The 23,207-nt window shown below is 57.6% G+C and overlaps 1 protein-coding gene across 1 annotated transcript in view; it reads left to right on the top strand.

Moving 5' to 3' along the window:
• The window catches only part of mmp11a (matrix metallopeptidase 11a), a 176,883-nt gene that overhangs the window by 14,033 nt on the left and 139,643 nt on the right, over window positions 1-23,207 (top strand). The gene's annotated exons all lie outside the window — the stretch shown is intronic.

Here is a 23,207-nt window from a genome sequence, read left to right as displayed (position 1 = left end):
GCTGCGGGATTTGGGTGCGAGGTTTGGGTGCGAGGGTTGGGTGCGAGGGTTGGGTGCGAGGTTTGGCTGCGAGGTTTGGCTGCGAGGTTTGGGTGCGAGGTTTGGGTGCGAGGTTTGGGTGCGAGGTTTGGGTGCGAGGTTTGGGTGCGAGGTTTGGGTGCGAGGTTTGGGTGGGAGGTTTGGGTGGGAGGTTTGGGTGGGTGAGGTTTGGGTGGGTGAGGTTTGGGTGGGTGAGGTTTGGGCGCGAGGTTTGGGTGGGTGAGGTTTGGGTGGGTGAGGTTTGGGGGAGAGGTTTGGGTGCGAGGTTTGGGTGCGAGGTTTGGGGGGAGGTTTGGCTGAGAGGTATGGGTGCGAGGTTTGGGTGCGAGGTTTGGGTGGGTGAGGTTTGGGTGCGAGGTTTGGGTGCGAGGTTTGGGGGGGAGGTTTGGGGGAGAGATTTGGGGGAGTGGTTTGGGGGAGAGGTTTGGGGGCGAGGTGTTGGGGAGAGGTTTGGGGGAGGGTTTGGGGGAGAGGTTTGGGGGAGAGGTTTGGCTGCGAGGGTTGGGGGAGAGGTTTGGCTGCGAGCTTTATGGGAGAGGTTGGGTGCGCGGTTTGTGTGCGAGGTTTGGGTGGGTGAGGTTTGGGTGCGAGATTTGGGTGGGTGAGGTTTGGGTGCGACGTTTGGGTGCGACGTTTGGGTCCGAGGTTTGGGTGAGAGGTTTCGGTGAGAGGTTTGGGGGAGAGGTTTGGGGGAGAGGTTTGGGGGTGGTTTGGGTGAGAGGTTTGGGGGAGATGTTTGGCTGCGAGATTTGGGTGCGAGGTTTGGGTGCGAGGTTTGGGTGCGAGGGTTGGGTGCGAGGTTTGGGAGCGAGGTTTATGGGAGAGGTTTGGGGGAGAGGTTTGGGGGAGAGGTTTGGAGGAGAGGTTTGGGGGAGAGGTTTGGGGGAGAGGTTTGGGTGAGAGGTTTGGGTGAGAGGTTTGGGTGAGAGGTTTGGGGGCGAGGTTTGGGGGAGAGGTTTGGAGGAGAGGTTTGGGGGAGAGGTTTGGGGGAGAGGTTTGGCTGCGAGCTTTATGGGAGAGGTTGGGTGCGCGGTTTGTGTGCGAGGTTTGGGTGGGTGAGGTTTGGGTGCGAGATTTGGGTGGGTGAGGTTTGGGTGCGACGTTTGGGTGTGAGGTTTGGGTGAGAGGATTGGGAGAGAGGTTTGGGGGAGGGGTTTGGGGGAGATGTTTGGCTGCGAGATTTGGGTGCGAGGTTTGGGTGCTAGGTTTGGGTGCGAGGTTTGGGTGCGAGGGTTGGGTGCGAGGTATGGGTGCAAGGTTTGGGGGAGAGGTTTGGGGGAGAGGTTTGGGGGCGAGGTTTGGCTGCGAGGTTTGGGTGCGAGGTTTGGGTGCGAGGTTTGGCTGCGAGGTTTGGCTGCGAGGTTTGGCTGCGAGGTTTGGGTGCGAGGTTTGGGGGAGAGGTTTGGGGGAGAGGTTTGGGGGAGAGGTTTGGGGGTGAGGTTTGGGTGCGAGAGGTTTGGGTGGGTGAGGTTTAGGCGCGAGGTTTGGGCGCGAGGTTTGGGTGAGAGGTTTGGGTGTGAGGTTTGGGTGCGAGGTTTGGGTGGGTGAGGTTTGGGTGCAAGGTTTGGGGGGAGGTTTGGCTGAGAGGTATGGGGGAGTGGTTTGGGGGAGAGGTTTGGGGGCGAGGTGTTGGGGAGAGGTTTGGGGGAGGGTTTGGTGGAGAGGTTTGGGTGAGAGGTTTGGCTGTGAGGTTTGGGGGAGAGGTTTGGCTGCGAGGGTTGGGGGAGAGGTTTGGTGGAGAGGTTTGGGGGAGTTGGCTGCGAGCTTTATGGGAGAGGTTGGGTGCGCGGTTTGTGTGCGAGGTTTGGGTGGGTGAGGTTTGGGTGCGAGATTTGGGTGGGTGAGGTTTGGGTGCGACGTTTGGGTCCGAGGATTGGGAGAGAGGTTTGGGGGAGGGGTTTGGGGGAGATGTTTGGCTGCGAGATTGGGGTGCGAGGTTTGGGTGCGAGGGTTGGGTGCGAGGGTTGGGTGCGAGGTATGGGTGCAAGGTTTGGGGGAGAGGTTTGGGGGAGAAGTTTGGGTGCGAGGTTTGGCTGCGAGGTTTGGGTGCGAGGGTTGGGTGCGAGGTATGGGTGCAAGGTTTGGAGGAGAGGTTTGGGGGAGAGGTTTGGGGGAGATGTTTGGCTGCGAGATTTGGGTGCGTAGTTTGGGTGCGAGGGTTGGGTGCGAGGGTTGGGTGCGAGGTTTGGCTGCGAGGTTTGGCTGCGAAGTTTGGGTGCGAGGTTTGGGTGCGAGGTTTGGGTGGGTGAGGTTTGGGTGCGAGATTTGGGTGGGTGAGGTTTGGGTGCGACGTTTGGGTCCGACGTTTGGGTCCGAGGTTTGGGTGAGAGGATTGGGAGAGAGGATTGGGAGAGAGGATTGGGGGAGAGGATTGGGGGAGAGGATTGGGGGAGAGGTTTGGGGGAGAGGATTGGGGGAGAGGATTGGGGGAGAGGATTGGGGGAGAGGATTGGGGGAGAGGTTTGGGGGAGAGGTTTGGGGGAGAGGTTTGGGGGAGAGGTTTGGCTGCGAGGTTTGGCTGCGAGGTTTGGAGGAGAGGTTTGGAGGAGAGGTTTGGGGGAGATGTTTGGCTGCGAGCTTTATGGGAGAGGTTGGGTGCGCGGTTTGTGTGCGAGGTTTGGGTGGGTGAGGTTTGGGTGCGAGATTTGGGTGGGTGAGGTTTGGGTGCGACGTTTGGGTGTGAGGTTTGGGTGCGACGTTTGGGTGCGAGGTTTGGGTGAGAGGATTGGGAGAGAGGTTTGGGGGAGGGGTTTGGGGGTGGTTTGGGGGAGAGGTTTGGGGGATAGGTTTGGGGGTGGTTTGGGGGAGAGGTTTGGGGGAGATGTTTGGCTGCGAGATTTGGGTGCGAGGGTTGGGTGCGAGGGTTGGGTGCGAGGTTTGGGTGGGTGAGGTTTGGGTGCGAGATTTGGGTGGGTGAGGTTTGGGTGCGACGTTTGGGTCCGAGGATTGGGAGAGAGGTTTGGGGGAGGGGTTTGGGGGAGATGTTTGGCTGCGAGATTGGGGTGCGAGGTTTGGGTGCGAGGGTTGGGTGCAAGGTTTGGGGGAGAGGTTTGGGGGAGAGGTTTGGGTGCGAGGTTTGGCTGCGAGGTTTGGGTGCGAGGGTTGGGTGCGAGGTATGGGTGCAAGGTTTGGGGGAGAGGTTTGGGGGAGAGGTTTGGCTGCGAGGTTTGGGTGCGACGTTTGGGTCCGAGGATTGGGAGAGAGGTTTGGGGGAGAGGTTTGGGGGAGAGGTTTGGGGGTGGTTTGGGTGAGAGGTTTGTGTGTGAGGTTTGGGGGAGATGTTTGGGTGGGTGAGGTTTGGGTGCGAGATTTGGGTGGGTGAGGTTTGGGTGCGAGATTTGGGTGGGTGAGGTTTGGGTGCGACGTTTGGGTGCGACGTTTGGGTCCGAGGTTTGGGTGAGAGGATTGGGAGAGAGGATTGGGAGAGAGGATTGGGGGAGAGGATTGGGGGAGAGGATTGGGGGAGAGGATTGGGGGAGAGGATTGGGGGAGAGGATTGGGGGAGAGGTTTGGGGGAGAGGTTTGGGTGCGAGGTTTGGGTGCGAGGTTTGGGTGCGAGGTTTGGGTGCGAGGTTTGGCTGCGAGGTTTGGCTGCGAGGTTTGGCTGCGAGGTTTGGAGGAGAGGTTTGGAGGAGAGGTTTGGGGGAGATGTTTGGCTGCGAGCTTTATGGGAGAGGTTGGGTGCGCGGTTTGTGTGCGAGGTTTGGGTGGGTGAGGTTTGGGTGCGAGATTTGGGTGGGTGAGGTTTGGGTGCGACGTTTGGGTGTGAGGTTTGGGTGCGACGTTTGGGTGCGAGGTTTGGGTGAGAGGATTGGGAGAGAGGTTTGGGGGAGAGGTTTGGGGGAGAGGTTTGGGGGAGATATTTGGGTGCGAGGTTTGGGTGCGAGGGTTGGGTGCGAGGGTTGGGTGCGAGGGTTGGGTGCGAGGGTTGGGTGCGAGGTTTGGCTGCGAGGTTTGGCTGCGAGGTTTGGGTGCGAGGTTTGGCTGCGAGATTTGGGTGCAAGGTTTGGGTGCGAGGTTTGGGTGCGAGGTTTGGGTGCGAGGTATGGGTGCGAGGTTTGGGTGCGAGGCTTGGGTGCGAGGTTTGGGTGGATGAGGTTTGGGTGGGTGAGGTTTGGGCGCGAGGTTTTGGTGCGAGGTTTGGGGGAGAGGTTTGGGTGTGAGGTTTGGGTGCGAGGTTTGGGTGGGTGAGGTTTGGGTGTGAGGTTTGGGGGAGAGGTTTGGGTGTGAGGTTTGGGTGCGAGGTTTGGGTGGGTGAGGTTTGGGTGTGAGGTTTGGGGGAGAGGTTTGGGTGCGAGGTTTGGGTGCGAGGTTTGGGGAGGCTTGGCTGAGAGGTTTGGGTGCGAGGTTTGGGTGGGTGAGGTTTGGGTGCGAGGTTTGGTTGCGAGGTTTGGTTGCGAGGTTTGGGGGGGTGGTTTGGGGGGGTGGTTTGGGGGAGTGGTTTGGGGGAGAGGTTTGGGGGCGAGGTGTTGGGGAGGGGTTTGGGGGAGGGTTTGGTGGAGAGGTTTGGGGGAGAGGTTTGGCTGTGAGGTTTGGGGGAGAGGTTTGGCTGCGAGGGTTGGGGGAGAGGTTTGGTGGAGAGGTTTGGGGGAGAGGTTTGGCTGCGAGCTTTATGGGAGAGGTTGGGTGCGCGGTTTGTGTGCGAGGTTTGGGTGGGTGAGGTTTGGGTGCGAGATTTGGGTGGGTGAGGTTTGGGGGCGACGTTTGGGTGCTTGGTTTGGGTGAGAGGATTGGGGGAGAGGTTTGGGGGGGAGGTTTGGGGGAGAGGTTTGGGGGAGAGTTTTGGGGGTGGTTTGGGTGAGAGGTTTGTGTGTGAGGTTTGTGTGTGAGGTTTGGCTGCGAGATTTGGGTGCGTAGTTTGGGTGCGAGGGTTGGGTGCGAGGGTTGGGTGCGAGGTTTGGCTGCGAGGTTTGGCTGCGAGGTTTGGCTGCGACGTTTGGGTGCGAGGCTTGGGTGCGAGGTTCGGGTGGGTGAGGTTTGGGTGCGAGATTTGGGTGGGTGAGGTTTGGGTGCGACGTTTGGGTCCGAGGTTTGGGTGAGAGGATTGGGAGAGAGGATTGGGGGAGAGGTTTGGGTGCGAGGTTTGGGTGCGAGGTTTGGGTGCGAGGTTTGGGTGCGAGGTTTGGGTGCGAGGTTTGGGGGAGAGGTTTGGGGGAGAGGTTTGGGGGAGAGGTTTGGGGGAGAGGTTTGGGGGAGAGGTTTGGGGGAGAGGTTTGGCTGCGAGCTTTATGGGAGAGGTTGTGTGCGCGGTTTGTTTGCGAGGTTTGGGTGGGTGAGGTTTGGGTGCGAGATTTGGGTGGGTGAGGGTTGGGTGCGACGTTTGCGTGCGACGTTTGTGTCCGAGGTTTGGGTGAGAGGATTGGGAGAGAGGATTGGGAGAGAGGATTGGGAGAGAGGTTTGGGTGCGAGGTTTGGGTGCGAGGTTTGGGTGCGAGGTTTGGGTGCGAGGTTTGGGTGCGAGGTTTGGGTGCGAGGTTTGGGTGCGAGGTTTGGGTGCGAGGTTTGGGGGAGAGGTTTGGGGGAGAGGTTTGGGGGAGAGGTTTGGGGGAGAGGTTTGGGGGAGAGGTTTGGGGGCGAGGTTTGGGGGAGAGCTTTGGGGGAGAGGTTTGGCTGCGAGCTTTATGGGAGAGGTTGGGTGCGCGGTTTGTGTGCGAGGTTTGGGTGGGTGAGGTTTGGGTGCGAGATTTGGGTGGGTGAGGTTTGGGTGCGACGTTTGGGTGCGACGTTTGGGTCCGAGGTTTGGGTGAGAGGATTGGGGCAGAGGTTTGGGGGAGAGGTTTGGGTGAGAGGATTGGGAGAGAGGTTTGGGGGAGAGGTTTGGGGGAGAGGTTTGGGGGAGAGGTTTGGGGGAGAGGTTTGGGGGAGATGTTTGGGTGCGAGATTTGGGTGCGAGGTTTGGGTGCGAGGTTTGGGTGCGAGGTTTGGGTGCGAGGTTTGGGTGCGAGGTTTGGCTGCGAGATTTGGGTGCAAGGTTTGGGTGCGAGGTTTGGGTGCGAGGTTTGGGTGCGAGGTTTGGGTGCGAGGTTTGGGTGCGAGGTATGGGTGGATGAGGTTTAGGTGCGAGGTTTGGAAGTGAGGTTTGGGTGGGTGAGGTTTGGGCGCGAGGTTTGGGGGAGAGGTTTGGGTGGGTGAGGTTTGGGTGCGAGGTTTGGGTGCGAGGTTTGGGTGCGAGGTTTGGGTGCGAGGTTTGGGTGCGAGGTTTGGGTGCAAGGTTTGGGGGGGAGGTTTGGGGGGGAGGTTTGGGGGAGAGGTTTGGGGGAGGGTTTGGTGGAGAGGTTTGGGGGAGCAGTTTGGTTGTGAGGTTTGGGGGAGAGGTTTGGCTGCGAGGGTTGGGGGAGAGGTTTGGGGGAGAGGTTTGGCTGCGAGCTTTATGGGAGAGGTTGGGTGCGCGGTTTGTGTGCGAGGTTTGGGTGGGTGAGGTTTGGGTGCGAGATTTGGGTGGGTGAGGTTTGGGTGCGACGTTTGGGTCCGAGGTTTGGGTGAGAGGATTGGGAGAGAGGATTGGGAGAGAGGTTTGGGGGAGAGGTTTGGGGGAGAGGTTTGGGGGAGAGGTTTGGGGGAGAGGTTTGGGGGAGAGGTTTGGGGGAGAGGTTTGGGGGAGAGGTTTGGGGGAGAGGTTTGGGGGAGAGGTTTGGGGGTGAGGTTTGGGGGAGAGGTTTGGGGGAGAGGTTTTGGGGAGAGGTTTGGGGGTGGTTTGGGTGAGAGGTTTGTGTGTGAGGTTTGGGGGAGATGTTTGGTTGCGAGATTTGGGTGCGAGGTTTGGGTGCGAGGTTTGGGTGCGAGGGTTGGGTGCGAGGGTTGGGTGCGAGGTTTGGCTGCGAGGTTTGGCTGCGAGGTTTGGCTGCGAAGTTTGGGTGCGAGGTTTGGGTGGGTGAGGTTTGGGTGCGAGATTTGGGTGGGTGAGGTTTGGGTGCGACGTTTGGGTCCGAGGTTTGGGTGAGAGGATTGGGGCAGAGGTTTGGGGGAGAGGTTTGGGTGAGAGGATTGGGAGAGAGGTTTGGGGGAGAGGTTTGGGGGAGAGGTTTGGGGGAGAGGTTTGGGGGAGATGTTTGGGTGCGAGATTTGGGTGCGAGGTTTGGGTGCGAGGTTTGGGTGCGAGGTTTGGGTGCGAGGTTTGGGTGCGAGGTTTGGGTGCGAGGTTTGGCTGCGAGATTTGGGTGCAAGGTTTGGGTGCGAGGTTTGGGTGCGAGGTTTGGGTGCGAGGTATGGGTGCGAGGTTTGGGGGAGAGGTTTGGGGGAGAGGTTTGGGTGCGAGGTTTGGGTGGATGAGGTTTAGGTGCGAGGTTTGAAAGTGAGGTTTGGGTGGGTGAGGTTTGGGCGCGAGGTTTGGGGGAGAGGTTTGGGTGGGTGAGGTTTGGGTGGGTGAGGTTTGGGTGCGAGGTTTGGGTGCGAGGTTTGGGTGCGAGGTTTGGGTGCAAGGTTTGGGGGGGAGGTTTGGGGGGGAGGTTTGGGGGAGAGGTTTGGGGGAGGATTTGGTGGAGAGGTTTGGGGGAGCGGTTTGGTTGTGAGGTTTGGGGGAGAGGTTTGGCTGCGAGGGTTGGGGGAGAGGTTTGGGGGAGAGGTTTGGCTGCGAGCTTTATGGGAGAGGTTGGGTGCGCGGTTTGTATGCGAGGTTTGGGTGGGTGAGGTTTGGGTGCGAGGTTTGGGGGAGAGGTTTGGGGGTGGTTTGGGTGAGAGGTTTGTGTGTGAGGTTTGGGGGAGATGTTTGGTTGCGAGATTTGGGTGCGAGGTTTGGGGGAGAGGTTTGGGGGAGAGGTTTGGGGGTGGCTTGGGTGAGAGGTTTGTGTGTGAGGTTTGGGGGAGATGTTTGGTTGCGAGATTTGGGTGCGAGGTTTGGGTGCGAGGTTTGGGTGCGAGGGTTGGGTGCGATGGTTGGGTGCGAGGGTTGGGTGCGAGGGTTGGGTGCGAGGTTTGGCTGCGAGGTTTGGCTGCGAGGTTTGGCTGCGAAGTTTGGGTGCGAGGTTTGGGTGGGTGAGGTTTGGGTGCGAGATTTGGGTGGGTGAGGTTTGGGTGCGACGTTTGGGTGCGACGTTTGGGTCCGAGGTTTGGGTGAGAGGATTGGGGCAGAGGTTTGGGGGAGAGGTTTGGGTGAGAGGATTGGGAGAGAGGTTTGGGGGAGAGGTTTGGGGGAGAGGTTTGGGGGAGAGGTTTGGGGGAGAGGTTTGGGGGAGATGTTTGGGTGCGAGATTTGGGTGCGAGGTTTGGGTGCGAGGTTTGGGTGCGAGGTTTGGGTGCGAGGTTTGGGTGCGAGGTTTGGGTGCGAGGTTTGGCTGCGAGATTTGGGTGCAAGGTTTGGGTGCGAGGTTTGGGTGCGAGGTTTGGGTGCGAGGTATGGGTGCGAGGTTTGGGGGAGAGGTTTGGGGGAGAGGTTTGGGTGCGAGGTTTGGGTGGATGAGGTTTAGGTGCGAGGTTTGGAAGTGAGGTTTGGGTGGGTGAGGTTTGGGCGCGAGGTTTGGGGGAGAGGTTTGGGTGGGTGAGGTTTGGGTGCGAGGTTTGGGTGCGAGGTTTGGGTGCGAGGTTTGGGTGCAAGGTTTGGGGGGGAGGTTTGGGGGGAGGTTTGGGGGAGAGGTTTGGGGGAGGATTTGGTGGAGAGGTTTGGGGGAGCGGTTTGGTTGTGAGGTTTGGGGGAGAGGTTTGGCTGCGAGGGTTGGGGGAGAGGTTTGGGGGAGAGGTTTGGCTGCGAGCTTTATGGGAGAGGTTGGGTGCGCGGTTTGTGTGCGAGGTTTGGGTGGGTGAGGTTTGGGTGCGAGATTTGGGTGGGTGAGGTTTGGGTGCGACGTTTGGGTCCGAGGTTTGGGAGAGAGGATTGGGAGAGAGGATTGGGAGAGAGGTTTGGGGGAGAGGTTTGGGGGAGAGGTTTGGGGGAGAGGTTTGGGGGAGAGGTTTGGGGGAGAGGTTTGGGGGAGAGGTTTGGGGGAGAGGTTTGGGGGTGAGGTTTGGGGGAGAGGTTTGGGGGAGAGGTTTGGGGGAGAGGTTTGGGGGTGGTTTGGGTGAGAGGTTTGTGTGTGAGGTTTGGGGGAGATGTTTGGTTGCGAGATTTGGGTGCGAGGTTTGGGTGCGAGGTTTGGGTGCGAGGGTTGGGTGCGAGGGTTGGGTGCGAGGGTTGGGTGCGAGGGTTGGGTGCGAGGTTTGGCTGCGAGGTTTGGCTGCGAAGTTTGGGTGCGAGGTTTGGGTGGGTGAGGTTTGGGTGCGAGATTTGGGTGAGTGAGGTTTGGGTGCGACGTTTGGGTGAGAGGTTTGGGTGAGAGGATTGGGAGAGAGGATTAGGAGAGAGGATTGGGAGAGAGGTTCGGGGAGAGGTTCGGGGAGAGGTTCGGGGGAGAGGTTCGGGGGAGAGGTTTGGGTGAGAGGTTTGTGTGTGAGGTTTGGGGGAGATGTTTGGCTGCGAGATTTGGGTGCGAGGTTTGGCTGCGAGGTTTGGCTGCGAGGTTTGGGTGGGGGAGGTTTGGGTGCGAGGTTTGGGTGGGGGAGGTTTGGGTGCGAGATTTGGGTGGGTGAGGTTTGGGTGCGACGTTTGGGTGCGACGTTTGGGTCCGAGGTTTGGGTGAGAGGTTTGGGTGAGAGGTTTGGGTGAGAGGATTGGGAGAGAGGATTGGGAGAGAGGATTGGGAGAGAGGATTGGGAGAGAGGATTGGGAGAGAGGATTGGGGGAGAGGTTTGGGGGAGAGGCTTGGGGGAGAGGTTTGGGAGAGAGGTTTGGGAGAGAGGTTTGGGAGAGAGGTTTGGGGGAGAGGTTTGGGGGAGAGGTTTGGGGGAGAGGTTTGGGGGAGAGGTTTGGGGGAGAGGTTTGGGGGAGAGGTTTGGGGGAGAGGTTTGGGGGTGGTTTGGGTGAGAGGTTTGTGTGTGAGGTTTGGGGGAGCTGTTTGGCTGCGAGGGTTGGGTGCGAGGTTTGGCTGCGAGGTTTGGCTGCGAGGGTTGGGTGCGAGGTTTGGGTGCGAGGGTTGGGTGCGAGGGTTGAGGGTGAGGTTTGGGTGGGTGAGGTTTGGGGGAGAGGTTTGGGGGAGAGGTTTGGGTGGGTGAGGTTAGGGTGCGAGGTTTGGGGGAGAGGTTTGGGTGGGTGAGGTTTGGGTGTGAGGTTTGGGGGAGAAGTTTGAACAAAGAACAAAGAAATGTGCAGCACAGGAACAGGCCCTTCGGCCCTCCAATCCCATGCCGACCATGCTGCCCGAATAAACTACAATCTTCTACACTTCCTGGGTCCGTATCCCTCTATTCCCATCCTATTTATGTATTTGTCAAGATGCCCCTTCAATGTCACTATCGTCCCTGCTTCCACCACCTCCTCCGGTAGCGAGTTCCAGGCACCCACTACCCTCTGTGTAAAAAAACTTGCCTCGTACATCTACTCTAAACCTTGCCCCTCTCACCTTAAACCTATGCCCCCTAGTAATTGACCTATCTACCCCGGGGAAAAGCCTCTGACTATCCACTTTGTCTATGCCCCTCAGACTTTTGTAGACCTCTTATCAGGTCGCCCCTCAACCTCCTTCGTTCCAGTGAGAACAAACCGAGTTTATTCAACCGCTCCTCATAGCTAATACCCTCCATACCAGGCAACATTCTGGTAAATCTCTTCTGCACCCTCTCTAAAGCCTCCACATCCTTCTGGTAGTGTGGCGACCAGAATTGAACACTATACTCCAAGTATGGCCTAACTAAGGTTCTATACAACTGCAATATGACTTGCCAATTCTTATACTCAATGCCCCGGCCAATGAAGGCAAGCATGCCGCATGCCTTCTTGACTACCTTCTCCACCTGTGTTGCCCCTTTCAGTGACCTGTGGAGCTGTACTCCTAGATCTCTCTGACTTTCAATACTCTTGAGGGTTCTACCATTCACTGTATATTCCCTACCTGCATTAGACCTTCCAAAATGCATTACCTCACATTTGTCCGGATTAAACTCCATTTGCCATCTCTCCGCCCAAATTTCCAAACAATCTAAATCCTGCTGTATCGTCTGACAGTCCTCATCGCTATCTGCAATTCCACCAACCTTTGTGTCGTCTGCAAACTTACTAATCAAGGTTTGGGGGAGAGGTTTGGGTGAGAGGTTTGGGTGAGAGGTTTGGGTGAGAGGTTTGGGTGCGAGGTTTGGGTGCGAGGTTTGGGTGCGAGGTTTGGGTGCGAGGTTTGGGTGCGAGGTTTGGGTGAGAGGTTTGGGTGAGAGGTTTGGGGGGGAGGTTTGGCTGAGAGGAATGGGGGAGAGGTTTGGGTGCGAGGTTTGGGTGGGTGAAGTTTGGGTGCGAGGTTTGGGTGCGAGATTTGGGTGCGAGGTTTGAGGGAGAGGTTTGGGTGCGAGGTTTGGGTGGGTGAGGTTTGGGTGGGTGAGGTTTGGGTGCGAGGTTTGGGTGTGAGGTTTGGGTGTGAGGTTTGGGGGGAGGTTTGGCTGAGAGGTTTGGGGGAGAGGTTTGGGGGAGAGGTTTGGGTGCGAGGTTTGGGTGGGTCAGGTTTGGGTGCGAGGTTTGGGTGCGAGATTTGGGTGCGAGGTTTGGGGGAGAGGTTTGTGGGGGAGGTTTGGGGGGGAGGTTTGGGTGCGAGGTTTGGGTGAGAGGTTTGGGTGCGAGGTTTGGGGGGGAGGTTTGGGTGGGTGCGAGGTTTGGGTGCGAGGTTTGGGGGAGAGGTTTGGGTGCGAGGTTTGGGGGGGAGGTTTGGGTGGGTGAGAGGTTTGGGTGTGAGGTTTGGGGGGGAGGTTTGGGGGGGAGGTTTGGGTGGGAGAGAGGTTTGGGCGCGAGGTTTGGGGGAGAGGTTTGGGTGCGAGGTTTGGGGGGGACGTTTGGGTGGGTGAGAGGTTTGGGTGTGAGGTTTGGGTGTGAGGTTTGGGTGTGAGGTTTGGGTGTGAGGTTTGGGTGCGAGATTTGGGGGAGAGGTTTGGATGCGAGGTTTGGATGCGAGGTTTGGGGGCGAGGTTTGGGGGCGAGATTTGGGGGTGAGGTTTGGATGAGATGTTTGGGGGAGAGGTTTGGATGAGATGTTTGGGGCAGAGGTTTGGGGGAGAGGTTTGGGGGAGAGGTTTGGGGGAGAGGTTTGGGGGAGAGGTTTGTGTGCGAGGTGTGGGTGCGAGGTGTGGGTGCGAGGTTTGGGCGCGAGGTTTGGGGGAGAGGTTTGAGTGTGAGGTTTGGGTGGGTGAGGTTTGGGTGCGAGGTTTGGGGGAGAGGTTTGGGTGCGAGGTTTGGGTGCGAGGTTTGGGGGGAGGTTTGGCTGAGAGGTATGGGGGAGAGGTTTGGGTGCGAGGTTTGGGTGGGTGAGGTTTGGGTGCGAGGTTTGGGTGCGAGGTTTGGGGGGGAGGTTTGCGGGCGAGGTTTGGGGGAGAGGTTTGGGGGAGGGTTTGGTGGAGAGGTTTGGCTGTGAGGTTTGGCTGCGAGGGTTGGGGGAGAGGTTTGGGGGAGAGGTTTGGCTGCGAGCTTTATGGGAGAGGTTGGGTGCGCGGTTTGTGTGCGAGGTTTGGGTGGGTGAGGTTTGGGTGCGAGATTTGGGTGGGTAAGGTTTGGGTGCGACGTTTGGATGCGACGTTTGGGTCCGAGGTTTGGGTGAGAGGATTGGGAGAGAGGTTTGGGCGAGAGGTTTGGGGGAGAGGTTTGGGGGAGAGGTTTGGGGGAGAGGTTTGGGGGAGAGGTTTGGGGGTGGTTTGGGTGAGAGGTTTGTGTGTGAGGTTTGGGGGAGATGTTTGGCTGCGAGATTTGGGTGCGAGGTTTGGGTGCGAGGTTTAGGTGCGAGGGTTGGGTGCGAGGTTTGGCTGCGAGGTTTGGCTGCGAGGTTTGGCTGCGAAGTTTGGGTGCGAGGTTTGGGTGGGTGAGGTTTGGGTGCGAGATTTGGGTGGGTGAGGTTTGGGTGCGACGTTTGGGTCCGAGGTTTGGGAGAGAGGATTGGGAGAGAGGTTTGGGGGTGAGGTTTGGGTGCGAGGTTTGGGTGCGAGGTTTGGGTGGGTGAGGTTTGGGTGCGAGGTTTGGGTGCGAGGGTTGGGTGCGACGTTTGGGTGCGACGTTTGGGTCCGAGGTTTGGGTGAGAGGATTGGGGCAGAGGTTTGGGGGAGAGGTTTGGGTGAGAGGATTGGGAGAGAGGTTTGGGGGAGAGGTTTGGGGGAGAGGTTTGGGGGAGAGGTTTGGGGGAGAGGTTTGGGGGAGAGGTTTGGGGGAGATGTTTGGGTGCGAGGTTTGGGTGCGAGGTTTGGGTGCGAGGTTTGGGTGCGAGGTTTGGCTGCGAAATTTGGGTGCAAGGTTTGGGTGCGAGGTTTGGGTGCGAGGTTTGGGTGCGAGGTATGGGTGCGAGGTTTGGGGGAGAGGTTTGGGTGCGAGGTTTGGGTGGATGAGGTTTAGGTGCGAGGTTTGGAAGTGAGGTTTGGGTGGGTGAGGTTTGGGCGCGAGGTTTGGGGGAGAGGTTTGGGTGGGTGAGGTTTGGGTGCGAGGTTTGGGTGCGAGGTTTGGGTGCGAGGTTTGGGTGCGAGGTTTGGGTGCGAGGTTTGGGGGGGAGGTTTGGGGGGAGGTTTGGGGGAGAGGTTTGGGGGAGGGTTTGGTGGAGAGGTTTGGGGGAGCGGTTTGGTTGTGAGGTTTGGGGGAGAGGTTTGGCTGCGAGGGTTGGGGAGAGGTTTGGGGGAGAGGTTTGGCTGCGAGCTTTATGGGAGAGGTTGGGTGCGCGGTTTGTGTGCGAGGTTTGGGTGGGTGAGGTTTGGGTGCGAGATTTGGGTGGGTGAGATTTGGGTGCGACGTTTGGGTCCGAGGTTTGGGTGAGAGGATTGGGAGAGAGGATTGGGAGAGAGGTTTGGGGGAGAGGTTTGGGGGAGAGGTTTGGGGGAGAGGTTTGGGGGAGAGGTTTGGGGGAGAGGTTTGGGGGAGAGGTTTGGGGGAGAGGTTTGGGGGAGAGGTATGGGGGAGAGGTTTGGGGGTGGTTTGGGTGAGAGGTTTGTGTGTGAGGTTTGGGGGAGATGTTTGGGGGAGAGGTTTGGGTGCGAGGTTTGGGTGGATGAGGTTTAGGTGCGAGGTTTGGAAGTGAGGTTTGGGTGGGTGAGGTTTGGGCGCGAGGTTTGGGGGAGAGGTTTGGGTGGGTGAGGTTTGGGTGCGAGGTTTGGGTGCGAGGTTTGGGTGCGAGTTTTGGGTGCGAGGTTTGGGTGCGAGGTTTGGGTGCAAGGTTTGGGGGGGAGGTTTGGGGGGGAGGTTTGGGGGAGAGGTTTGGGGGAGGGTTTGGTGGAGAGGTTTGGGGGAGCGGTTTGGTTGTGAGGTTTGGGGGAGAGGTTTGGCTGCGAGGGTTGGGGAGAGGTTTGGCTGCGAGCTTTATGGGAGAGGTTGGGTGCGCGGTTTGTGTGCGAGGTTTGGGTGGGTGAGGTTTGGGTGCGAGATTTGGGTGGGTGAGATTTGGGTGCGACGTTTGGGTCCGAGGTTTGGGTGAGAGGATTGGGAGAGAGGATTGGGAGAGAGGTTTGGGGGAGAGGTTTGGGGGAGAGGTTTGGGGGAGAGGTTTGGGGGAGAGGTTTGGGGGAGAGGTTTGGGGGAGAGGTTTGGGGGAGAGGTTTGGGGGAGAGGTTTGGGGGAGAGGTTTGGGGGAGAGGTTTGGGGGAGAGGTTTGGGGGTGGTTTGGGTGAGAGGTTTGTGTGTGAGGTTTGGGGGAGATGTTTGGTTGCGAGATTTGGGTGCGAGGTTTGGGTGCGAGGTTTGGGTGCGAGGGTTGGGTGCGAGGGTTGGGTGCGAGGGTTGGGTGCGAGGGTTGGGTGCGAGGTTTGGCTGCGAGGTTTGGCTGCGAAGTTTGGGTGCGAGGTTTGGGTGGGTGAGGTTTGGGTGCGAGATTTGGGTGGGTGAGGTTTGGGTGCGACGTTTGGGTGCGACGTTTGGGTCCGAGGTTTGGGTGAGAGGATTGGGAGAGAGGATTGGGAGAGAGGATTGGGAGAGAGGATTGGGAGAGAGGTTCGGGGGAGAGGTTCGGGGGAGAGGTTCGGGGGAGAGGTTCGGGGGAGAGGTTCGGGGGAGAGGTTCGGGGGAGAGGTTCGGGGGAGAGGTTCGGGGGAGAGGTTCGGGGGAGAGGTTTGGGGGAGAGGTTTGGGGGTGGTTTGGGTGAGAGGTTTGTGTGTGAGGTTTGGGGGAGCTGTTTGGCTGCGAGATTTGGGTGCGAGGTTTGGGTGCGAGGTTTGGGTGCGAGGGTTGGGTGCGAGGTTTGGCTGCGAGGTTTGGCTGCGAGGTTTGGCTGCGAGGTTTGGGGGCGAGGTTTGGGGGCGAGGTTTGGGTGGGTGAGGTTTGGGTGGGTGAGGTTTGGGTGGGTGAGGTTTGGGTGGGTGAGGTTTGGGGGAGAGTTTTGCGGGAGAGGTTTGGGTGGGTGAGGTTTGGGTGCGAAGTTTGGGGGAGAAGTTTGGGTGGGTGAGGTTTGGGTGTGAGGTTTGGGGGAGAAGTTTGAACAAAGAACAAAGAAATGTGCAGCACAGGAACAGGCCCTTCGGCCCTCCAAGCCCATGCCGACCATGCTGCCCGAATAAACTACAATCTTCTACACTTCCTGGATCCGTATCCCTCTATTCCCATCCTATTTATGTATTTGTCAAGATGCCCCTTCAATGTCACTATTGTGCCTGCTTCCACCACCTCCTCCGATAGCGAGTTCCAGGCATCCACTACCCTCTGTGTAAAAAACTTGCCTCGTACATCTACTCTAAACCTTGCCCCTTTCACCTTAAACCTATGCCCCCGAGTAATTGACCCATCTACCCCGGGGAAAAGCCTCTGACTATCCACTCTGTCTATGCCCCTCATACTTTTGTAGACCTCTTATCAGGTCGCCCCTCAACCTCCTTCGTTCCAGTGAGAACAAACCGAGTTTATTCAACCGCTCCTCATAGCTAATACCCTCCATACCAGGCAACATTCTGGTAAATCTCTTCTGCACCCTCTCTAAAGCCTCCACATCCTTCTGGTAGTGTGGCGACCAGAATTGAACACTATACTCCAAGTATGGCCTAACTAAGGTTCTATACAACTGCAACATGACTTGCCAATTCTTATACTCAATGTCCCGGCCAATGAAGGCAAGCATGCCGCATGCCTTCTTGACTACCTTCTCCACCTGTGTTGCCCCTTTCAGTGACCTGTGGAGCTGTACTCCTCGATCTCTCTGACTTTCAATACTCTTGAGGGTTCTACCATTCACTGTATATTCCCTACCTGCATTACACCTTCCAAAATGCATTACCTCACATTTGTCCGGATTAAACTCCATTTGCCATCTCTCCGCCCAAATTTCCAAACAATCTAAATCCTGCTGTATCCTCTGACAGTCCTCATCGCTATCTGCAATTCCACCAACCTTTGTGTCGTCTGCAAACTTACTAATCAAGGTTTGGGGGAGAGGTTTGGGGGAGAGGTTTGGGGGATAGGTTTGGGTGTGAGGTTTGGGTGAGAGGTTTGGGGAGAGGTTTTGGTGAGAGGTTTGGGTGCGAGGTTTGGCTGCGAGGTTTGGCTGCGAGGTTTGGCTGCGAGGTTTGGCTGCGAGGTTTGGCTGCGAAGTTTGGGTGCGAGGTTTGGGTGGGTGAGGTTTGGGTGCGAGATTTGGGTGGGTGAGGTTTGGGTGCGACGTTTGGGTCCGAGGTTTGGGTGAGAGGATTGGGAGAGAGGATTGGGAGAGTGGTTTGGGGGATAGGTTTGGGTGTGAGGTTTGGGTGAGAGGTTTGGGTGAGAGGTTTGTGGAGAGGTTTGTGGAGAGGTTTGGGTGCGAGGTTTGGGTGCGAGGTATGGGTGCGAAGTTTGGGTGCGAGGTTTGGGTGCGAGGTTTGGGTGGGTGAGGTTTGGGTGCGAGATTTGGGTGGGTGAGGTTTGGGTGCGACGTTTGGGTGCGACGTTTGGGTCCGAGGATTGCGAGAGAGGATTGGGAGAGAGGTTTGGGGGAGAGGTTTGGGGGAGAGGTTTGGGGGAGAGGTTTGGGTGAGAGGTTTGGGTGAGAGGTTTGGGTGAGAGGTTTGGGGGAGAGGTTTGGGGGAGAGGTTTGGGGGAAAGATTTGACTGCGAGCTTTATGGGAGAGGTTGGGTGCGAGGTTTGGGTGCGAGGTTTGAGTGCGAGGTTTGGGGGAGAGGTTTGGGGGAGAGGTTTGGGTGCGAGGTTTGGGTGGATGAGGTTTGGGTGCGAGGTTTGGGTGTGAGGTTTGGGTGGGTGAGGTTTGGGCGCGAGGTTTGGGTGCGAGGTTTGGGGGAGAGGTTTGGGTGGGTGAGGTTTGGGTGCGAGGTTTGGGTGCGAGGTTTGGGTGCGAGGTTTGGGTGGGTGAGGTTTGGGTGCGAGGTTTGGGGGGGAGGTTTGGGGGAGAGGTTTGGGGGAGAGGTTTGGGGGAGAGGTTTGGGGGCGAGGTTTGGGGGAGAGGTTTGGGGGAGGGTTTGGTGGAGAGGTTTGGGGGAGAGGTTTGGGGGAGAGGTTTGGCTGCGAGGGTTGGGGGAGAGGTTTGGGGGAGAGGTTTGGGGGAGAGGTTTGGCTGCGAGCTTTATGGGAGAGGTTGGGTGCGCGGTTTGTGTGCGAGGTTTGGGTGGGTGAGGTTTGGGTGCGACGTTTGGGTCTGAGGTTTGGGTGAGAGGATTGGGAGAGAGGTTTGGGGGAGAGGTTTGGGGGAGAGGTTTGGGGGAGAGGTTTGGGGGAGAGGTTTGGGGGAGAGGTTTGGCTGCGAGCTTTATGGGAGAGGTTGGGTGCGCGGTTTGTGTGCGAGGTTTGGGTGGGTGAGGTTTGGGTGCGAGATTTGGGTGGGTGAGGTTTGGGTGCGACGTTTGGGTCCGAGGTTTGGGTGAGAGGATTGGGAGAGAGGTTTGGGGGAGAGGTTTGGGGGAGAGGTTTGGGGGAGAGGTTTGGGGGAGAGGTTTGGGGGAGAGGTTTGGGGGAGAGGTTTGGGGGAGAGGTTTGGGGGAGAGGTTTGGGGGAGAGGTTTGGGGGAGAGGTTTGGGTGAGAGGTTTGTGTGTGAGGTTTGGGGGAGATGTTTGGCTGCGAGATTTGGGTGCGAGGCTTGGCTGCGAGGTTTGGCTGCGAGGTTTGGCTGCAAAGTTTGGGTGCGAGGTTTGGGTGGGTGAGGTTTGGGTGCGAGATTTGGGTGGGTGAGGTTTGGGTGCGACGTTTGGGTGCGACGTTTGGGTCCGAGGTTTGGGTGAGAGGATTGGGAGAGAGGATTGGGAGAGAGGATTGGGAGAGAGGATTGGGAGAGAGGTTCGGGGGAGAGGTTCGGGGGAGAGGTTCGGGGGAGAGGTTCGGGGGAGAGGTTCGGGGGAGAGGTTTGGGGGAGAGGTTTGGGGGTGGTTTGGGTGAGAGGTTTGTGTGTGAGGTTTGGGGGAGCTGTTTGGCTGCGAGATTTGGGTGCGAGGTTTGGGTGCGAGGTTTGGGTGCGAGGGTTGGGTGCGAGGTTTGGCTGCGAGGTTTGGCTGCGAGGTTTGGCTGCGAGGTTTGGGGGCGAGGTTTGGGGGCGAGGTTTGGGTGCGAGGTTTGGGTGGGTGAGGTTTGGGTGGGTGAGGTTTGGGTGGGTGAGGTTTGGGTGGGTGAGGTTTGGGGGAGAGTTTTGCGGGAGAGGTTTGGGTGGGTGAGGTTTGGGTGCGAAGTTTGGGGGAGAGGTTTGGGTGGGTGAGGTTTGGGTGTGAGGTTTGGGGGAGAAGTTTGAACAAAGAACAAAGAAATGTGCAGCACAGGAACAGGCCCTTCGGCCCTCCAAGCCCATGCCGACCATGCTGCCCGAATAAACTACAATCTTCTACACTTCCTGGATCCGTATCCCTCTATTCCCATCCTATTTATGTATTTGTCAAGATGCCCCTTCAATGTCACTATTGTGCCTGCTTCCACCACCTCCTCCGATAGCGAGTTCCAGGCATCCACTACCCTCTGTGTAAAAAACTTGCCTCGTACATCTACTCTAAACCTTGCCCCTTTCACCTTAAACCTATGCCCCCTAGTAATTGACCCATCTACCCCGGGGAAAAGCCTCTGACTATCCACTCTGTCTATGCCCCTCATACTTTTGTAGACCTCTTATCAGGTCGCCCCTCAACCTCCTTCGTTCCAGTGAGAACAAACCGAGTTTATTCAACCGCTCCTCATAGCTAATACCTTCCATACCAGGCAACATTCTGGTAAATCTCTTCTGCACCCTCTCTAAAGCCTCCACATCCTTCTGGTAGTGTGGCGACCAGAATTGAACACTATACTCCAAGTATGGCCTAACTAAGGTTCTATACAACTGCAACATGACTTGCCAATTCTTATACTCAATGTCCCGGCCAATGAAGGCAAGCATGCCGCATGCCTTCTTGACTACCTTCTCCACCTGTGTTGCCCCTTTCAGTGACCTGTGGAGCTGTACTCCTCGATCTCTCTGACTTTCAATACTCTTGAGGGTTCTACCATTCACTGTATATTCCCTACCTGCATTACACCTTCCAAAATGCATTACCTCACATTTGTCCGGATTAAACTCCATTTGCCATCTCTCCGCCCAAATTTCCAAACAATCTAAATCCTGCTGTATCCTATGACAGTCCTCATCGCTATCTGCAATTCCACCAACCTTTGTGTCGTCTGCAAACTTACTAATCAAGGTTTGGGGGAGAGGTTTGGGGGAGAGGTTTGGGGGATAGGTTTGGGTGTGAGGTTTGGGTGAGAGGTTTGGGGAGAGGTTTTGGTGAGAGGTTTGGGTGCGAGGTTTGGGTGCGAGGTTTGGGTGCGAGGTTTGGGTGCGAGGGTTGGCTGCGAGGTTTGGCTGCGAGGTTTGACTGCGAGGTTTGGCTGCGAGGTTTGGCTGCGAAGTTTGGGTGCGAGGTTTGGGTGCGAGGTTTGGGTGGGTGAGGTTTGGGTGCGAGATTTGGGTGGGTGAGGTTTGGGTGCGATGTTTGGGTCCGAGGTTTGGGTGAGAGGATTGGGAGAGAGGATTGGGAGAGTGGTTTGGGGGATAGGTTTGGGTGTGAGGTTTGGGTGAGAGGTTTGGGTGAGAGGTTTGTGGAGAGGTTTGTGGAGAGGTTTGGGTGCGAGGTTTGGGTGCGAGGTATGGGTGCGAGGTATGGGTGCGAGGGTTGGGTGCGAGGTTTGGCTACGAGGTTTGGCTGCGAGGTTTGCCTGCGAAGTTTGGGTGCGAGGTTTGGGTGCGAGGTTTGGGTGGGTGAGGTTTGGGTGCGAGATTTGGGTGGGTGAGGTTTGGGTGCGACGTTTGGGTGCGACGTTTGGGTCCGAGGATTGCGAGAGAGGATTGGGAGAGAGGTTTGGGGCAGAGGTTTGGGGGAGAGGTTTGGGGGAGAGGTTTGGGGGAGAGGTTTGGGGGAGAGGTTTGGGGGAGAGGTTTGGGTGAGAGGTTTGGGGGAGAGGTTTGGGGGAGAGGTTTGGGGGAGAGGTTTGGGGGAAAGATTTGACTGCGAGCTTTATGGGAGAGGTTGGGTGCGAGGTTTGGGTGCGAGGTTTGGGTGCGAGGTTTGGGGGAGAGGTTTGGGTGCGAGGTTTGGGTGGATGAGGTTTGGGTGCGAGGTTTGGGTGTGAGGTTTGGGTGGGTGAGGTTTGGGCGCGAGGTTTGGGTGCGAGGTTTGGGGGAGAGGTTTGGGGGAGAGGTTTGGGTGCGAGGTTTGGGTGCGAGGTTTGGGTGCGAGGTTTGGGTGGGTGAGGTTTGGGTGCGAGGTTTGGGGGGGAGGTTTGGGGGAGAGGTTTGGGGGAGAGGTTTGGGGGCGAGGTTTGGGGGAGGGTTTGGTGGAGAGGTTTGGCTGTGAGGTTTGGGGGAGAGATTTGGGGGAGAGGTTTGGCTGCGAGGGTTGGGGGAGAGGTTTGGGGGAGAGGTTTGGGGGAGAGGTTTGGCTGCGAGCTTTATGGGAGAGGTTGGGTGCGCGGTTTGTGTGCGAGGTTTGGGTGGGTGAGGTTTGGGTGCGACGTTTGGGTCTGAGGTTTGGGTGAGAGGTTTGGGGGAGAGGTTTGGGGGAGAGGTTTGGGGGAGAGGTTTGGTGGAGAGGTTTGGGGGAGAGGTTTGGCTGCGAGCTTTATGGGAGAGGTTGGGTGCGCGGTTTGTGTGCGAGGTTTGGGTGGGTGAGGTTTGGGTGCGAGATTTGGGTGGGTGAGGTTTGGGTGCGACGTTTGGGTCCGAGGTTTGGGTGAGAGGATTGGGAGAGAGGTTTGGGGGAGAGGTTTGGGGGAGAGGTTTGGGGGAGAGGTTTGGGGGAGAGGTTTGGGGGAGAGGTTTGGGGGAGAGGTTTGGGGGAGAGGTTTGGGGGAGAGGTTTGGGTGAGAGGTTTGTGTGTGAGGTTTGGGGGAGATGTTTGGCTGCGAGATTTGGGTGCGAGGTTTGGCTGCGAGGTTTGGCTGCGAGGTTTGGCTGCAAAGTTTGGGTGCGAGGTTTGGGTGGGTGAGGTTTGGGTGCGAGATTTGGGTGGGTGAGGTTTGGGTGCGACGTTTGGGTGTGAGGTTTGGGTGAGAGGATTGGGAGAGAGGATTGGGAGAGAGGATTGGGAGAGAGGATTGGGAGAGAGGATTGGGAGAGAGGATTGGGAGAGAGGATTGGGGGAGAGGTTTGGGGGAGAGGTTTGGGGGAGAGGTTTGGGGGAGAGGTTTGGGGGAGAGGTTTGGGGGAGAGGTTTGGGGGAGAGGTTTGGGGGAGAGGTTTGGGGGAGAGGTTTGGGGGAGAGGTTTGGGGGAGAGGTTTGGGGGAGAGGTTTGGGGGAGAGGTTTGGGGGAGAGGTTTGGGGGAGAGGTTTGGGGGTGGTTTGGGTGAGAGGTTTGTGTGTGAGGTTTGGGGGAGCTGTTTGGCTGCGAGGGTTGGGTGCGAGGTTTGGCTGCGAGGTTTGGCTGCGAGGGTTGGGTGCGAGGTTTGGGTGCGAGGGTTGGGTGCGAGGGTTGAGTGCGAGGTTTGGGTGGGTGAGGTTTGGGTGGGTGAGGTTTGGGGGAGAGGTTTGGGTGGGTGAGGTTAGGGTGCGAGGTTTGGGGGAGAGGTTTGGGTGGGTGAGGTTTGGGTGTGAGGTTTGGGGGAGAAGTTTGAACAAAGAACAAAGAAATGTACAGCACAGGAACAGGCCCTTCGGCCCTCCAATCCCATGCCGACCATGCTGCCCGAATAAACTACAATCTTCTACACTTCCTGGGTCCGTATCCCTCTATTCCCATCCTATTTATGTATTTGTCAAGATGCCCCTTCAATGTCACTATCGTCCCTGCTTCCACCACCTCCTCCGGTAGCGAGTTCCAGGCACCCACTACCCTCTGTGTAAAAAAACTTGCCTCGTACATCTACTCTAAACCTTGCCCCTCTCACCTTAAACCTATGCCCCCTAGTAATTGACCTATCTACCCCGGGGAAAAGCCTCTGACTATCCACTTTGTCTATGCCCCTCAGACTTTTGTAGACCTCTTATCAGGTCGCCCCTCAACCTCCTTCGTTCCAGTGAGAACAAACCGAGTTTATTCAACCGCTCCTCATAGCTAATACCCTCCATACCAGGCAACGTTCTGGTAAATCTCTTCTGCACCCTCTCTAAAGCCTCCACATCCTTCTGGTAGTGTGGCGACCAGAATTGAACACTATACTCCAAGTATGGCCTAACTAAGGTTCTATACAACTGCAATATGACTTGCCAATTCTTATACTCAATGCCCCGGCCAATGAAGGCAAGCATGCCGCATGCCTTCTTGACTACCTTCTCCACCTGTGTTGCCCCTTTCAGTGACCTGTGGAGCTGTACTCCTAGATCTCTCTGACTTTCAATACTCTTGAGGGTTCTACCATTCACTGTATATTCCCTACCTGCATTAGACCTTCCAAAATGCATTACCTCACATTTGTCCGGATTAAACTCCATTTGCAATCTCTCCGCCCAAATTTCCAAACAATCTAAATCCTGCTGTATCGTCTGACAGTCCTCATCGCTATCTGCAATTCCACCAACCTTTGTGTCGTCTGCAAACTTACTAATCAAGGTTTGGGGGAGAGGTTTGGGTGAGAGGTTTGGGTGAGAGGTTTGGGTGAGAGGTTTGGGTGCGAGATTTGGGTGCGAGGTTTGGGTGCGAGGTTTGGGTGCGAGGTTTGGGTGCGAGGTTTGGGTGCGAGGTTTGGGTGCGAGGTTTGGGTGCGAGGTTTGGGTGCGAGGTTTGGGTGCGAGGTTTGGGTGCGAGGTTTGGGTGCGAGGTTTGGGTGAGAGGTTTGGGTGAGAGGTTTGGGGGGGAGGTTTGGCTGAGAGGAATGGGGGAGAGGTTTGGGTGCGAGGTTTGGG

Source organism: Scyliorhinus torazame, chromosome 1 (genome assembly GCF_047496885.1).
Source record: "Scyliorhinus torazame isolate Kashiwa2021f chromosome 1, sScyTor2.1, whole genome shotgun sequence".
In the NCBI taxonomy this organism is placed as follows: Eukaryota; Metazoa; Chordata; class Chondrichthyes; order Carcharhiniformes; family Scyliorhinidae; genus Scyliorhinus; species Scyliorhinus torazame.
This window is presented reverse-complemented; position numbering and strand designations above follow the sequence as displayed.